Consider the following 18,154-nt stretch of genomic DNA (forward strand, 5'->3'; position numbering starts at 1 on the left):
GATTTACACCCTCGGAAACCCTGTACAGGGTCGCTATGGGTCGGAACCGACTCGACGGCACTTAACAACAACAACAACAACATGCTAAATAATGGTGTGTCTTAACCCTAAGTGCAACATAGATTAGATGGCATATGGTAGTTCTGAGGAGAATCCTCTCATCACTTTTCCTTGAATTAAGGCCTTCACTTTTTCACATACTTCCTGTGTGCACTGATCACTTGCTGATGAATTTATTTTCTTTTTTGAGGTCTACAGAACTCTGTGTTGTTGTTGTTATTGTTGTTAGGTGCCATCAAATCTTTTCTGATTCATAGCGACCCTGTGCACAACAAAATGAAACACTGTCTGGTCTTGTGTCATATTCACAATTGTTATGTTTGATTTCATTGTTGCTGCCACTGTGTGGATCCATATGTTGGGGGGGGGGGAGGTCTTCCTCCTTTTCACTGATCTTTCACTTTACCAAGCATGATGCACTTCTCAAGCGTGGCAACAATAGTGAGGTTGGCCCAGGATCGGGCAGTGTTTTGTTCTGCTGTGCATAAGGTCGCTGAGTTGGTACTAACTTGATGGCACCTAACAACAACAACAACAATACGCCATTTGATTTCTTGACTGCTGCTTCCATGAGTGTTGATAGTTAATCCAAGAAGAATGAAGTTCTTGACAACTTCAATCTTTTTTTCCGTTGATAAGAATGTTGTTTATTGGTGCAGTGGTAAGGATTTTGTTTTCTTTACATTGAGATGCAATCCATACAAAAGGGTCTGCTCTTTTATCATCATAAGTAAATATTTTAAGTCTTCTTCACTTTCAGCAAGGAAGGCTGTATCATCTGCATATCACAGGTTGTTAATGAGTCTTCCTCCAATCCTGATGCCACATTTTTCTTCATATAACCCAGGTTTTCAGATTATTATCTCAGCATACAGGTTGAGTAAGTATGGTGAAAAATACAACCCTGTCACAAATCTTTCTTAATTTTAAACCATTCAGTGTTCCCATGTTCTGTTCGAACAAATGCATCTTGGTCCATGAACAGATTCCTCATGAGCACAATTAAGAGTTCAGGAATACTCATGCTTCGCAATGTTGTCCATAGCTTGTCATGATCCACACAATCAAAAGCCTTTGTGTAGTCAATAAAGCACAGGTAAAGATCCTGCGTGTAGGTCTCTATTATTCTGTATAAGGCAATGCATTAAAAGAACTTCTTTCTATTTCTCTATTAGGCACTGTTGCACAGGTATGAACTGTTTTCTATTGACCTATTATTTTTTAAGTAAAATGAGGTTTGGTAAAACTGGGAGAAAACAATGTGTATTAAGAAAATAAGTTCCTTGAGACATTAGGGGACACTATGGAAAATAATTCTCCCTAATAGTATCACTATTAGTTTTCCTTTTTCCTGGTGATGGCTCTGATGTCACTAAAACTGAGGAGAATTGTATCTGTCATAGCTATGATTATGAATAAAAGTGAAATTAATATATATAGTTGTAACAATATTTTTCATATGCATCATATTTGAATTCCAGGGGAAGTTTTACAAAAATTTGTTTTGCTTGTTCATGCTAGAATTTTGCCTGGTAAACCTGATGAATTTACTCTTTTACTTTCTTTACATTTTCTTTCAATTTTTTCATATGATAATTGTTCCTGGTGTGGTGCTGTGGCTTAATGCGCTGGACTTCAAGGTCGGTTTGAACTGCAAGTTTGGTGGTTCAAGTTCACTAGCCACTCCTCAAAACCCTATATGAGATTGCTATGAGTCAGAACTGATTCTAAGGCACTTAACAATAAATACATTTGTCATAGTATTCGGCCTCCTAAATTTTGAGTATTCGGCCTCCTGCATTTTGAGGAAACTTCAAAAGGCAGTGCTATAATTATTTTAGAAGACGTATTAAAAAATATTACAATATCATACCTTTGATTCTCAAGCCTATTTTAAAAATCATCTCTAAAGCCATACCACGGTGATTGAAATATAAAACTCAATTTAATGGAAATATTTGTATATGAATCATAAAACAAAAATTTAAGTGGAAATTTATAAAACTATATATGCATGTCTTCTTACATCCTATACAATTTTCATGTCTACTATGCCCTAACCACACTAAGGTAAGCATGCTATACTAGTTTTTTTTTTTTAATAGTGAAAAAAAATTTTTAAATGCTTACAAAAATCTGGGGTCAGGGAAATGGGGAGGGCACAGCTAGCAAAAATACATATACCATACATATTGTTGTTGTTGTTGTTGTTAAGTGCCGTTGAGTCGGTTCTGACCCATAGCGACCCTGTACAGGGTTTCCAAGGGTGTAAATCTTTACAGGAGTAGAAAGCCTCATCTTTCTCCCGCGGAGCAGCTGGTAGTTTCGAACCGCTGACCTTAAGGTTCGCAGCCCGATTCGTAACCACTACGCTACCAGAGCTCCTTACCTATTACTTGCATAAAATAAGGTGTACTTACCAATATTAATCTTATCATTGGTAAACTGAATAATAATATTTATATGAAAATAATTAAAAAAAATAAATAACCATTACAAATAATTCCCTACAAAACAATGAATAGATGAGTAGATGAAATTATAACCATGTTTGAATTGTTTTTATTGTTAGGTGTCATCAAGTTGGTTCCAATTTATAGCTATATGAACCACATAATGAAACAATGTCGGGTCCTACACCATTCTCACTATTTTTGCTATGTTTGAGTTCATTGTTGTAGCCACTGTGTCAATCCATCTGAGTGTCTTACTCTTTTTCACCAAACCTCTACCAAACATGAAGGCCTGATTTTTCCTGATAACACGTCCTAAAGAAAGTGAGACAGAATCTCACTATTCTTGTTTCTGGGGAGTATTTTTGCTGCGCTTCATCCAAGACCGATTTTTTTTTTGTTGTTGTTCTTCTTGTGGTTCAACATTCTTCACCAACGCCATAATTCAAATGAATCAGTTTTTCTCCAGTCTGCCTTATTCATTGACCAACTTATGCATGCATACGATGTAGTTGGAAATATCATGGTTTGGGTCAGGTACATCTTAGGCTTCAAAGTGACATCTTTAAAGAGTTCTTTTGCAGCAGTTTCATCCAAAGCACTATGTTGTTTGATTTCCACTGGAGTTGGTTATAAATTGAAATCCTTGACAACTTCACATTTGTCTTTACTCCTTGTCCAAGTTGTGAGGACATTTGTTTTCTTTACATTGAGGTGTAATGCCTACTGAGGCTGTAAATTCGAAGTTTTAAGTCCTTTATGCTTTCAGCAAGCAAGGTTGTGTCAAGTGCAGATAGCTCCAGAACAAGTTTTAGAGTCTCTCTGACATCCATTTTGGTATTTTCTTTCTTTCTTGTCTTTTCAATGATCTTTTGCTTTCTTTACATATAATATCTTTGATGTCATCCCTCAAGTCATCTGGTCTTTAGTCATTATTGCTCAATGCATTAAATCTGTCCTTTAGATGGCTTCTAAATTCTGGTGGGATGTACTCATGGTCATAATTTGGCTTTCATGTAATAGTTTAATTTTCTCTAGCTTTAACTTGAACTTGCATCCGAGCAGTTGATGGTCTGTTCTGCAGTCAGCCCCTTTATTGTTTTGACTGATAATGAACTTCTTAATCACCTTTTGCCACAGAAGAAGTAGTTGATTTGATTCCTGTGTGTTCCATCTGGTTATGTCTATGTTCATAGGTGCCATTTATGTGTTAAAAAGAGATAGCTGCAATAAGTTGTTGGTCTTACAGAACTCTTATCATGTACTATCTGGTATAATTTCTATCATCAAGGCCATGTTTTCCAACTATGGATCCTTCTTTATTTTCTACTTTCACATGCCAATTACCAATAATTATCAATGCATATTGATTAAATGTTTGATCATCAGACTGTAGAGGCTGGTAGAAATCTTCTTTTGGTTCATCTTTGGCTTTAGTGGTTAGCACATAAGTATGAATAATAGTCATTTTAACTTGTCATCTTTATATGTGTATCACTGACAGCTTTGTACCTCAGGATAGATCTTCAAAGTTTCTTTCTATCTTTTTGTCAGTGAATGCCACACCATTCCTCTTCAATTTGTCTTCCCTGGCATTGTTGAGCATATGATTGTCTAATTAAAAATGATCAATATCAATACATTTCTGCTCACTAGGATATTGATTTTTGTCAGTTCCATTCATTTTTGATGATTTCTAATATGTCTATATTAATATTTTGTACATTCTATGTTTCAATTGTTAATGGATGTTTGCAATGGTTTTTTTTCCATTTTGAGTCATGATACAGCTAATTGGGATCTAGAAACCTTACTCCAGCCTCATCATTAAGGTGAATTCTATTTTGAGGCGGCAGCTTTCCTGTAGTCATTTTTGAGTGCCTTGCAAGTGAAGAGTTGATCTCTGACATCTTATCAGACAATATTCTTCTTCTATCATAAGGTGGTCACTGACAATTTTTTTTTTTTATTTTTTTAGAAGTAGATAGCCAAGACCTTTTTCTCAGCCTGGAAACTCTGCCGATACCTGCCCATATAGGTGACCTGGCTGGTATTGGAAGAACGGGTGGCATAGCTTTCAATACCACAGAGACATGCAAGGTACCACAGTATGAGAAATTAACAGAAAAATGGTGGTTGTATGAATTATGAAATTTTCCCCCTGAATTTTGACTTTCTTCAAAATAAAACATTTTACTTTGTGAAAGAAAAAAGAAAAGGAAAAAAATACTGCTTGGTTTTTAATTATTTGTCTAACTCTTGGTGTATAGATACATAAACATACATGGAGAACATTGGTTAGTACATACATATATGAACTTTATATACATAACAATACTGGAAAGCATAAAATATTTCTCTGTGACTGACCAACTTTCCATTAAAAACCATTAAAACCCAAAAAACATCGATTATGTCAATGGATAATACATATTTTTCTCTAAAGAACAACATCATCTTCAGTGTATCCATATCTATGTTCTTACATCTTTCAGTTTCCCTTATCCTCACCATGCTCTGTGCCACACCCCTGGAGTCCAGTGATCTGGAAAGTGAAATCTCTAGTATTGATGGGGGCACAGTTCACAATCCCTCAGCAGCTTTCCTGTCTGGAGAAAAATGGAAACTTTTTGACAGCATAATATACTCAGACAAAGTTTCATGTATGGTGAGAGGTTCTTCTGATAGTAACCCAGTTAAATTTTGGATTGCACAAGTTAGAAAAATTTTGTTAACAACAGAAAGGTTCGAGAGAGTGCTATGCTGATTTCCTTGGGACTACTGCTGTTGCAGCTTAAGATCCTTTAAAAGTGTAAAATCCAGAGGCTTAGACATTCTTTGAGTGCAGAACTTAATTTTTTTCAGAATTAACATTGTAAAAATTATAATTATACTTATAGTTTTTGGTTATTCTCTTTCTCTCCATGAAATTAAATATGTGTTTTCTTCACTATAATTTTCAATGATTGCTATCAAATTCTTGGCTGCTTGATTTATAGGGATAAAAAATAGCATATAGAGAGTTTTTGGTAGGTTAGAAATCTAGTTCAAATTCAGACAAGGCTTGTAGTGGTGACCAAAGGCTGTTACAGTCTGATGGTTGTTTTAGCACTTTACCAGAAAAATGATTGATTAAGTCACATTGTTACTTTAATGATATGTGCAGTGACAAAACAAGAATACTGCTATGTTGACCTCAGTATTGGTGTTTTGAGAAGACAAATATTGTAATGCCATTAGATTGCCCTTCCTTCTTGTGTGCCTTTCAGGTTAGGGTTTAAGACTGCCTATAGGGAGCTCCAAGATCACCTAATGACTTGGTTCATTGGATATATGAATTAACTCTGTAACTTGGTCATTATGGAAAATACAATCACATCTCTTACTCTGGTTTAAAAAAAAAATGTAGAAAGCTAATTGAGGAGTCTCTAAGTAATTAAGAAAGTTCATTTTCACACTAATATTTAATTGCTCTTTTCTGGCCACACCCACCTGGTAACACTCAGCAACTCATATTTTATTTTTATATTGCTTTGCTAATATGCAGAGATTATTTGGAACTGCTCATTATTTAAAGATTTCCAAAAAGACGGTTACCTGACTGGTTTTCTTGATTGTTTTTTCCTCAATGTTTTCTAAAGCCAGGTTAACCCTAATGTCACCTTACTCCGTTATAGAAATTTAATACTCATAGATTATGTAATAACTGGTAATATAGTTGTATGGAGTCCTGGTGTGGCACTGTGGGTTAGTGTGCTAGACTGCAAACTCAGTTTAAATCCCGTGATTGACAGTTCACGCTCATCATCCACTCCTCAAAAACCTTATACAAGGTTGCTATGAATTAGAACTGACTCGATGACACTTAACAATGACAATATATATATGTAGTAGTTCTAGTGTGGCATTGTAGGATAAGCACTGGACTAAAAGATTGATTTAAGTCATAAAGTCAGCAGTTCAAACTCATCAAAGGCTCCTTGGAAACCTTTTACTATGAATTGGAACTGACTCTACAGCACTTAACCAACCTGACAGCACTTAAAAACAACAACGTGATTGCATAAAGTCCTGGTGTGGCCCTGTGGGATAGATAATGCACTGGACAAGATCGGGTTTGAACTGCAAGGTCGGTGGTTCAAATTCACCAGCTCTTCTCAGAAGCCCTATACAGGATTGCCATGAGTCAAAACAAAGGTACTTAATAGCAGCAACAATATAGTTGTATTTATTTTTAACTTATTGTATGCTTCTAAGAAAGATTTTTAACTATATGAGACACAATAAATTTCATTTTTTGGTTGTTTTTTTTACAGTGGAATAGAAAATGTGATATATTCGCTGTATCTGGCACTGGTGTGGCTCTTTTAGATAACACTGGGCTACTGATCAGAAGGTGGGCAATTCAAGCTGCTCTTGGAAACTTTATACAGAGTTGTTATGAGTTTGAATCTACTCAATGGCACACAACAAAAAAAAACCACTAATTCTCTGTTGTTGTTGTTATGTGCTGTGGAATCGGTTTCGACTCATAGCAACCCTGTACAGGGTTTCCAAGGCTGTAAATTTTTACTGGAGCAGAAAGCCTCATCTTTCTCCCACGGAAACACTGGTAGTTTCGAACTGATGACCTTGAAGTTCGCAGCCCAATTCGTAACCACTACGCAACCAGAGCTCTGTAGAAGTTGACAATTTTTCAAAATTACTGTGAAATTTTATAAAACACAAGTTTAGAACTTTCTTAAGAAGGACATTTTCATGGTCTGAATGGAAGTTTATTAGTCTCCATGCTGTTCCAATGAAGTGGAAAAATCTGGGCATGTTTACTGAAATACTCCTTGTATTTTGATATTGATTTAATAAAAATAAACAAGAGGTGTTTTATTCCCTTTGGCGTGTATTTGACAGAGATATGTGATGCAGAATTCAATCTAGTGATACTGACCCTCTAAGAAGAAGAAATGGATCCTGATCTCTATCTGACTTCATCTAACATGTAGACCCTAAAAATGCAAACTAAGATGACAACAAAAATGCCAGTCTTCAAGCATACTTTGATCTTTGCTCTCAACAATGCTCAACTTTGCTGTTGTTTCACCTGAAGAAACAAAGAAAAGAAAAGAAAGGGGAAAAGGTTAATATAAAAACTTGTTTTATATTTAACTACTTGCCATATTGCTGGTCTTTTGCAATCTGAAATTTACATGTCATGCATTTTCTTTATATATTAAAAAAGTAAAATAAAAGTTGATTTGTGAAGCAAAGAAATAATGACGGGAAATGGGAAATTTTTATTTGTTCTTTGGTGTGAATTGGCACAGGCATTATGATGAAGTTAAAACGCAGAGGTTAATTGAAAAATGAGATAAACAAAGCCCCTTGAAGGTCTCTGAATAATTTTGCCTGGCAGCGCTGACAGTCTACAACCATCAGGCACTAAAACCTACTCCGAACTGCTGGAGATTTTTTTTTAAAAAAAGCTAAAGTTAATTGTCTTTCTGTTCCTTCCACCTCATTTCAGCCCAATTATAACTGGGAAAAGTCATTCTGTCTAATTTGCATTAATGCTCCTCTATGGAAAAATAGCTTAGACAGTAATTTTGATTTTTTTGAAATTACGTACATACCTAAAATATCTACCACAATTCCCAACTGTAATATTACTTGTGAAATTCCTGGATAACAATTTCCAAATTCTACTAAGATACCTTTAAATGACCAGTGTTACTAAAATTAGCTACATCTATTGAAGGGATCCTAAACACCAGAGCCTATGTTAAGTGTCCCCATGTGGATTATTTCATTTAATCCACACAGCAAATTTGTGATATAGATTTACTATCCCCCTTTCACAGGTGAGGAAGCAGAGTTTTAGAGAGGTTAAGTTGCATGTTCTGGTTATGTTAGGGAATGTTAGAGATGAGATTCAAGCCCAAGAATGCTGACTTCAAATTCATAACCACTATTGTAATTTGAAGGAGTCCTGGTAGCATAGTGGATTATGATTTGGGTTGGTAACTGCAAGGTTAGCAGTTCGAATTTTATCAGTTGCTCTGCAAGAGAATGATTTATAGCTCCAGAAACCCTATATAGGGTGCTGTGAGTCAAACCGCCTCAGTGACACACAACCACCACCTCCACCATTCTAATTTGAAGACTTCTAGTGTGGTGCTGTAAAATGAGCCCTGGATTGCTAACTGCAAAATCTGTGGTTCAAACCCACTAGCCACTCCTTGGGAACCCTATGCAGGGTTGCTGTGAGTAGGAACCATTTCAACAGTACTTAACAACAAGAAAAATATTCTAATTTGTAAGTAGTCCTGGTAGCATAGTGGGTAAACTTTGGTATGCTAACTGTAAGACCAACAGTTCAAACCCACCAGCAGCTCTGAGGGAAAAAGATGAGGCTCTTCATTCCTGTAAGATTAGCAGTCTCAGAAACCTTAAGGAGCAATTCTGCTCTGTCCTAAAGTGTCACTATGAATCAGAATCAACTTGATGGCAGTGGGTTTTATTCTAATTTAATGATACATTGTCATTAATGTATTTATTTTGATTTTGTTTGATAAAAGAATTATCAATTAAACTGCCATTTCTTCTTGTGATGAAAAGAGAACATTCCGGTGCAGTAAATTTCATTAGTGCTTTTATTCATGTTTCTTTCAGGGCAACTTTGCCACGAAGCTCATAGTCTCATTTCTATTACTTAATGGGGATATATTTAGATTTCTTTTGCTCAGCAGTAAAACAGTCAGAAATCTGAATAATGTTAGTCGTTTTGTCTCTACTGCAAAACTAAACTAAGAGGTGTCAGTACTTTCCAGGGAATATTTTTTGTTTCTTATATTCATGCAAAAGATCTGACACAGCTCTGTCTCTACAGATACTTGATGTCTTGTTTTCTCTCAAATGTTATGGAAATATTGTTTTTATTGTTGTTAATTGACAGACGGAGCAGAAATGGAATCTATTCAGAACCATTTATATTAATAGGTGCACTTACCCATAGAGGCCTTTATTTTCAAAGCACTGGGCTCACAGCCCTCTTTTGTGTCTCTTTCTGGTGCTAAAGTGTTTATAATGATGAGGAGCATCTGGCTAGAAGCTATTGTTTCTCATTAAAAGGACATGTTTCTGAAGCTTTTGGGGATTCACTGTGCCGAACAATGCAGACTCTAAGCATTTTGTCCTTTTCATAATCCGTAAATGTTTGTTGCTGCTGCTGCTTGTAGCCTAAGGTACATGTTTGCTGTTGCTTGGCTTCTGAGTTTCTAACTATGAGGTGGGAATGCAATTAGTGACTACAGGTTCTTTAGTTGGACAATACTTTGGTTTCTTTGTCTTTTTTAACTGTTTGCCATAAGTAAATGTGCCAAAATAATAAAACGCCAACTATTTTCACCATCACTTGGGGCAATTTAAAATACTTTGTGTAAATACATTCTCCTTAGAATGGTAATTCTTGACTTATACCAGGCTTATCCAAGAGATAGGCAACTGGATAGAGAATATCAATTCCTCCTCAAGCCATAAAACTGCCTGGGCATTAAATTCCTCATCAATGAAAAAAGGAGAATTATTTCAGTATTGCTTCCTTGGGGTTTTCATGTGGGTGGCACTGGGGAGAATTTGACTTACTAAATCAGTTTTTCAAATCATTAGATAAATTTTCTGTTTGGTCTACACGGTGTGTATTGCCTTTGGCCATATGTAATTATGCCATCTTGTCTGATTTGGACTTCAACCTTGTCTGTTTGTGTCCTAGATCATTAAAGGAACAGGGAGATCTGCCTCAGTGAAGTACATGGATTTTCTCACAAACAGAATCATGTGAAAAGCAAATAGAAATAGAAAAAGAGGGAAAAAAAAAAAAGAGGAAAGTACACGTGTTTCTTGTAGGGTTGGTTGGATTTGGTTCTAGGTTGTTCTTAAGCACCAAATTTCTGTTAACTTTTTGCTCTAGGCAAGAGGATTGGTACTCATTTCCATAAAATGAAACTTCTCAAGAAGGAAAACCGTCAAATCAGACAGTTAGTATGACTTTCTCATTAGAAAGAGAAAAACAAATTACTTTGAATTAAAAACAGTGCATTGTTTGCTATTGCAAACAGTAGGAGGGCATGAAAATGTACCTTTAGTCATGATAAATGCAAATTAAATCTCAACCTGTGATGGCTGTAGTTGATTTTCAGAGGAAGAGATTTCTAATAAGAGCAGTGCTGGGAATGAACATGCAGATAGCAAAAGTGGAAAACAAAATGTTTTTCTATATGAACACATCCATTTTTAAGATACAGCTATAAAGTTTTTATTTTGTTCTTGCTGTTTTTTTTTAACCATGTCTTTGGGCTACCTTGGCACTTTTTTGGTGTTGTACACTAATTGTGGTTTTGTAAGATGAAATAAAGAAAACAATTTTCCTTCTGAGAGAGCATTCATGCATGAAAGAGCTTTAAGGGATTCCTTAAGAGATGATAAAGGCTACAGTAAGCATGTGGGCATAAAACAGATGAGAAAAAAATGGTGGTCCACCTGGGGATTGACTCTGTCCTAATAATGGTCAATGGAAGTGACTGAGGAGGTGGGTGTTTAGGAAAGGTTAGAAGACGTTTCATATTGTTGTTGTTGTTAAGTGTTGTAGAGTCTATTTTGATTCACAGTGACCCTGTATAGGGTTTCCTAGGAGCAGTTGGTGGGTTTGAACCCCTAACCTTGCAGTTCAAACTGATTTTGCGATCCAGTGCTTTATCTTACAGCGCCACACCAGGACTCTGGTTTCATATTATTATATATGAAAAAGTGTTGACTGGATTGTTTTAAACACTAAATGACTAAATTCGCTGTCCTGTTAAAGTTCAGTTTGTTACTTAATTGCATTTTTGTTTTTCATTTGTCTCTATTTTCTTCAAAGAAGTTATATTGCGCTAACTAATTTGAAATAGAAAAATGTTAATTTTCTGAATTAGTCAACCAGCCCCATTTTCTGTCATGATTTTTACAAATACAATATATCTTTTTAAAGAATTACTAGCTAGGGTAACCCGTAAGCACAATCCCAACTTTTCATTTTAAAATGTGATAAATTACATAGAAGGACACTGTGAAAGTAAATTTTTTAATATACATGTATCTATTTGTTTATCTTTCCATTTATGGGAATATAAAGCTCTCCGGAATGGGACTTTCCTAGAATTTGAGATCAACCAAGGCCATTGTATAGGTTTAAACTCCATGATTACTAGAAAAATGAAGTAATATAAAGTTTAAAAACTTATGATGAATTTCAAATGCTCTTTTTATCAAATTAACACAAAAATATACTGTAATATATTTGTATTTTTTAAATGATGATTATGGAATTTATAAAAATGTAAATGCACTGGTACACTATAGATTGTTGTTGTTAGGTCCTGCTGTTGATTAGACCCAGACTCATAGAGCAGCCTGGTTCTGTACCACCCTCACAGTAGCAGGTATGTTTGAGCATTTTGTTGAGGGTATTCCTTTTTTTTGTTTACTTTCAATTAACAACTATATATATATATATATATATATATATGTATAGTTGAGTCAGTTCTGACCCATAACAACCCTGTATATGGTTTCTAAGGAGTGACTGGTGAGTTTGAATCGCTGACTTTGTAGGTCAGATACAAGTTTGAAGTCTTATGGTGAGTGTCTCTGTGACTCTGTGATTGTTCATATTATCTCACTAAGAGGCAATGTCAGAGTCAAAACTTTATTCAAAGTTCTGAGCCAAATGGTGCTTTGATTCTCTAGGAGATTGACCTTACCTGGGACATTTCAGAGAGCTTCATTTAGCATGACAAAGTTTTAACAGGATTCTAAATTTTTGCCTAAGGATGAGAGAACATTGTTAAGAGGTCAAAGGTATGAATAGTAGTTGAAGGAAGGTCTGCATTTAGACAGTAGGCAAACCCAGTAGCCAGGGACAACAGTAACCTCCAGTTCTATTGAATGTGACTGTGGGTGGCAAAGAAAGGAAACAAAAGATTCCATAGGCATATTTACTTATAAACAAGTATTGAGCATTGGGTCATAATATCTGAATACAAATAGATTGGAATCAACTTGATCTCGTTGATCCTCAGTGTTCTTATTTGTATAGTTGTTGTTGCTAAGTGCCATTGAATTGGTCTGACTCATAGTGCCCCTATATAAGGTTTCCAAGGGGTAGCCGTTGGATTTGAACAGATGATGTTGTGGTTTACAGTCCAGTGATGATCCTACAGCACCACATAGAGGAAATAAAGTCTTGTCTTCCTCTTGGGGAAGCTTGTTCTGAGTGAAAAAAAAGAGGAGATAAATGCATTTGAAAATACACTGTTAATACAATGTCATTGTTTCAGTTGCCTAGGGTTGTCACAACAAAGTAAAAAAAATTAGCAATTTTTAAAAACAGAAATTTGTTATCTTACAGTTCTGGAGGTTAGGAGCATGACATCAAGGTGTTGGCTCCTTCTGAGAGGAGAATCTGTTGACTTTTTCTTGAGGGAGAATATATTTTGTACCAGCTTCTGTCTATTGATCCTTAGTTTCCTCTGACTTGTAATTTCCAGTTGCTGTCTCTGTGTATCTGTTTTCCTTCTCTTTTATAAAGACACCACTTATATTGGATTATAAACTATCCTATTCCAATATGACTTCTTGTTAACTGATGACCTCTTCCAGGAATCTATGTCAAAATGAGGTCGAATTCACAGGTATTGGGGGTGAAGAATTCAATGTAACTTTTTGAGGGACCCAGATGAATCCATAACAATCATGTATGCCTTTTTTATTTTTTAAAATGTTTTATTGTGAATTATGTGATAGTTTACATGGGAGAACATCAGTTTTATATTTATCCTATCGTATATCATTTCATTGCCGTGGTTACAATCCCCTCCATGTATCATTAACCAACCAAAGGTTATATACACTACAAGCCTGTCCCCCGGTCGTCAGCACACAGCTCCTCTCCTCTGGGTCTAAAGTCCCCAGCTGCTCCATCTCTCCATGTCATCGTCTCTGCCTCCATCTCTGGCATCACTGCTTCTCTGGGTAGGGTCCTGCTCTCCGCTCTTCTCCTTTGATGGTCCCAGGGACCTCTGCTCCTAGACTGAAAAGTTAATCACTACCCTCCTTGCTACAAAATGTCTACATTTACATTTCCAATCCTCACAATCAGTCCTGATAACAATTATTCACTATTGTATCACCAGATACCTATCTGCATTTCTTTTCATCAGCCCCACCTAGACAAATTGGATACTACTCAGTGGAGAGTCTACCTTCCTCCATGCCCTCTGGATAGGTTCCCTCTTGAAAGCTTGTAAGCTAGTCACTTCTTGCCTTTGTAGCTCCCCCACTTTGGGTAGCCAATGTCCAATTGCCCATTCCTGTCTACTCTGTATATGGAGGGGGTGGGAATGATCCTTGCTGTAAAGATTTGTTCCCTCTTTTGAGCTACTGCATCCATAGGTGTAGGTCAAGTTCATCAAACTGTATCAGATCACTCTTTTTTCCCTCTTCTTTCTTCTTCTAGTTGAGCTCTGATCATCCAGTCATTGAAGCCAGGTCAAGTGGGTATTATCCACAAGTGTGGGTGCTCTTGTGCATATACCCTCTGTTCTTATCAGCTGGACCTTCACTCTCCACTCTAGTCCTCTGTGGCTATGTCACTGACTCTGGGCCAAAGAGTCCCCAGGTCTTGCCACACTGCTGGCCAACCAGGTCTATTGAATGCTGTATAGCTTAGCTCGCAGCTTCATTGCTGTTTTTCCCTCACTTCCCCTTATCGGTAATGAATGTGGTCAACAATCCGAGCATGTATTCCCATTGAGTCTTAGTCTTTGAAGGGCTTTTGCTCTGAGGGGACCCAACCACTTGCCTTGATGTCTCCTGGGTGAGCAACTTGCTTGTTCTTTTAGTAATCAGTTGGTCTGCCTATATTGATTTATATTTTTCCTGTCAGTCTTTCTTTCAAGAAGTATCTACTGTTCTCCTACCCTCCAAGCTGGTCTTTCCCTCCCTTTCAAGTGGAAATTTCCCACCTCTGAAGATTCAAAATTCTACCTATAGTCTTATGTAATGCAGAGGCTCCACAGGAAGCCTCCTTCACTGAGCACATTGTAGCCCCATTTTAGGTATTCCAATCAGTTATAGGCAGAAGACTGACTTGCAAGCTTTCTATGGTGATATTGCTGGCTATTTCTTTCTGTCCCCTCCAGTGTCTATTTGATAATGGTATGCAAGGGAAATCAACATTCAAAAGACAGCCAAGCATCTTAACATTATTTCCCCCTTTTTTCCCATTCCTACTGTATCCCAGAGCCCTATTGTTCCAAGGTTGTGCATACATCATTATTTACCTCTGTCCCACTTAGCCCATGCAAATCTGCCTAATTATCCTCCCATCTGCTTTGTTCTTCCATTCCCCTCCCCCTTCTTGTATATTGCCCCCCTGCTCAGCACCCAAACTATCCTGTATCTATTCTTTGTCCTGTGCTCCACCTTCCCCTCCCTCCCCTCACCCCATCCCCTACATCCCAGCAATCAGCAAAGGCTCCCCCCTGCCCCTTTAGTACGGGTTCTTTTTCTTAGTCTTTTACAGTAGTGGTCCTATGCAGTGTTTCTCCTTTTGTGACTGACTAATTTCACTCAACATAATATCTTCAAGGTTCATCCATGTTATGTGGTGGAAAATCATGTATTCTTGTTCTTAAATGAACAAATAGCAGTTTTAAAATCAGATAAAAGTCTCATAATCTTATGTCAAAGAAGGTCAGTCAGTATTTCCACAGCCTGTGATCTTTTGCTATGAAGGTTGACAGTAAATAATTGAACAGAAAAAAATGAAAACCTAGTTGGCCTCTTCTTCTTTTTTTTCTTTAGTAAGAGCTTTGTACAATACAGCAAGCAGTAGTCTGAAAGAATATGCAAGGACACTTGAAGTTAAATAGGAATATAATGTCTTTAAAAGTGAAACATGAAAACTACCTTTCCTTTGCCAGCTAAATCCTGAATTTATTGCCCTGTGCTTCTTCTATTAGCATTGATAATTAAAGTAGTATAAGGAATGTATTGCATTTGATGTTAATAGTGTCATGCTGGCTGCTGCAGGACCCTGAGCTGATCTCTATCCCTTCTACAGGTAAATCTTTGAGTTCACCTTTAAAAAGCACATTAAATATTCTGAACGAGAATCTTTTAAGCTTGAGGAGGGGAGGGGAAAGGGTGCTACAGCGATCTCGTAAGTTTTAGAAGCTCAGATTAGAAGATGTCATCTTATAATCTTTTGACTACTGCTTGACCTATGTTAGCAGTGAAATAGTATAAAAATCCTTTGGATATTACATTTCTTATTTTCTGCTATGGGATGACCTTGGGGATCCACTAAGACCATAAAGAAAAGATCAGCATGCCAGAGCTCTTCATTATTACAGAATACAATTGAGTTTTTTAAGTTTAACATGGTCTATTCATTAAAAATTAGCAATAATAAACTATTTTTGTAGCATTTTTCAAGGTAGTGTGTGATCAAAATAACAGCATTTAAGCTATGTTGTTAAGTACCGTGGAGTCAGTTCTGACTCATAGTGCTCCTCCATAGGGTTTCCGAGGCTGTAAATCTTTAGGGAGCAGAAAGCCTCATCTTTTTCTCTCATAGAACAGCTGGTAGTTTTGAACTGCTGACCTTGAGGTTAGCAGCCTGATTCGTAAGCACTATGCTACCAGCACTCCTTATTTAATCTACGGGAAATTGAAATATATGAACTTCAGTTTTTCACCATTGAACTCACTTACATTACTGACTTCCAGGATACTTTGTAGACCCTGTTAGTTTATTCATTTAATAAGAATTCTCTAGTTTTTCCACAGATGTCCTTCTGTTGCACGATCCCATTCAGGATATTACATTACATTTAACCATTATGCTTTGTTAGTCTTCTTTGGTCTATAACAGTTTCTCAGTTGTATACCAGCTTCTGTCTGTTGATCCATGATGCCCCCTGACTTGTATCTTTAGTCTCTGTTTCTGTGTTACAAGGATGTCTTCCCTCTGCGTCGTCCCTCTGTTTTTCTTTTCTTTTATAAAGACACAAGTTATGTTGGATATTTTCCTCATGACTAGATTGGGGTTATGGGTTTTGAGAGAAGAATACCACAGAAGTGAAGTGCCTTCTCATAGTTTGTATTTTGGGGTATATGACATCAGCATGACTAATCTCTGGTGATGTTAACCTTTATCATCTGACCAAGGCACGAGGTTTCTTTATACTTATTCTCAACAAACAAATCATTAAGTAAAGTCAGTACTTAAGGGTGAAAGAATTAACTTTTGTCTCTTGAAGGGTGGGATGGGTATCTACAATATTTATACTTCTACAAGAATATTTATTTCATATCCTCCTTTGCTACTTAGTCAAACATTTATTTTTACCAGTATGCACTCAGGTGGGCCTGACCCAAGTCATGGTATTTTTGATTGCCTAATATGCATGTGAAAGTTGGATACTGAATAAGGAAAACCATAAAAGAATAAATGTATTTGAGTTATGGTGTTGGAGAAGAATAATAAAAATATCATAGACTACCGGAAGAGTAAACAAATCTGTATTGGAAGAAGTACAATCAGAATGCTCCTTAGAAGTCAGGATGGTGAGACTTTGTCTTTCATATTTCATACCTGTAATCACATAGGACAAGTCCCTGGAGAAATTAAAGTGGATGGTCAATGAAAAAGAGGAAGACCACCACCCCCAGATGAATTTACACAATAAACTCAAACATAACAATTGTGAGGATGGCTTAGGTTCAGGCAATGTTTTGTTTTGCTGTGCATAGGATCCCTATAGCACCTTAGAACAACAATATTTCTTTTATACTGTGTGTTCTAATTCATTATTTTGTTGCTCAATATTTTTCTAACTTTTGCCATGGGGAGTTCTTTCAGGTTGACCTATTTTTGCTTTTATATTTTAGTGGTAACTACCTTTTAAAATTTTTTCTGGAATTATTTTCTTCATCTGAAACATTGAGAATACTTGAATACTACATCTTTTGTGATTTAAAAAAAAATTCTATTATAAAGTTAAATACATGACAATTATTTTAGAGAAAGATAATTCTTTCAATCAGCAACCTTAAAAGTAAAAATGGAGTTGTAATTATCTCTGCTTGTCCTTATTTTTGGTTACAAAGATTACTCTTCCTATGCCTTGTCTACAGGGTCAGATGAGTCAGAACTAATTTGATGACACTTAACAACAACAACAACAACAACATGTGTTGTCTGAAGAGGCTGGTCGCTCTTTGGTTTTGTGATGTAATCAGCTGCTTACTGAAAATTGGGAGGTGTGAACCCATCAGCCATTGTGGGATGAAGATGTGGCAGTCTTCTTCTATAAAGATGACAGTCTTGGGAATCCTATGCCACAGTTCTCTGTTCTACAGGATCACTATGAGTCAGAATAGACTCAGTGGCAATGGGCTTATACTTTGTCTTCCTTTAAGTAGGCTAAGTATGATGTAAATTGATGGTCACTAAGGAGCTCTGGTAGCGTAGTGGTTACAAATCGGGCTGCGAACCTTAAGGCCAGCAGTTCGAAACTACCAGCTGCTCCGCGGGAGAAAGA

Source organism: Chrysochloris asiatica, unplaced genomic scaffold, assembly GCF_000296735.1.
Source record: "Chrysochloris asiatica unplaced genomic scaffold, ChrAsi1.0 scaffold00010, whole genome shotgun sequence".
NCBI classification, from domain to species: Eukaryota; Metazoa; Chordata; class Mammalia; order Afrosoricida; family Chrysochloridae; genus Chrysochloris; species Chrysochloris asiatica.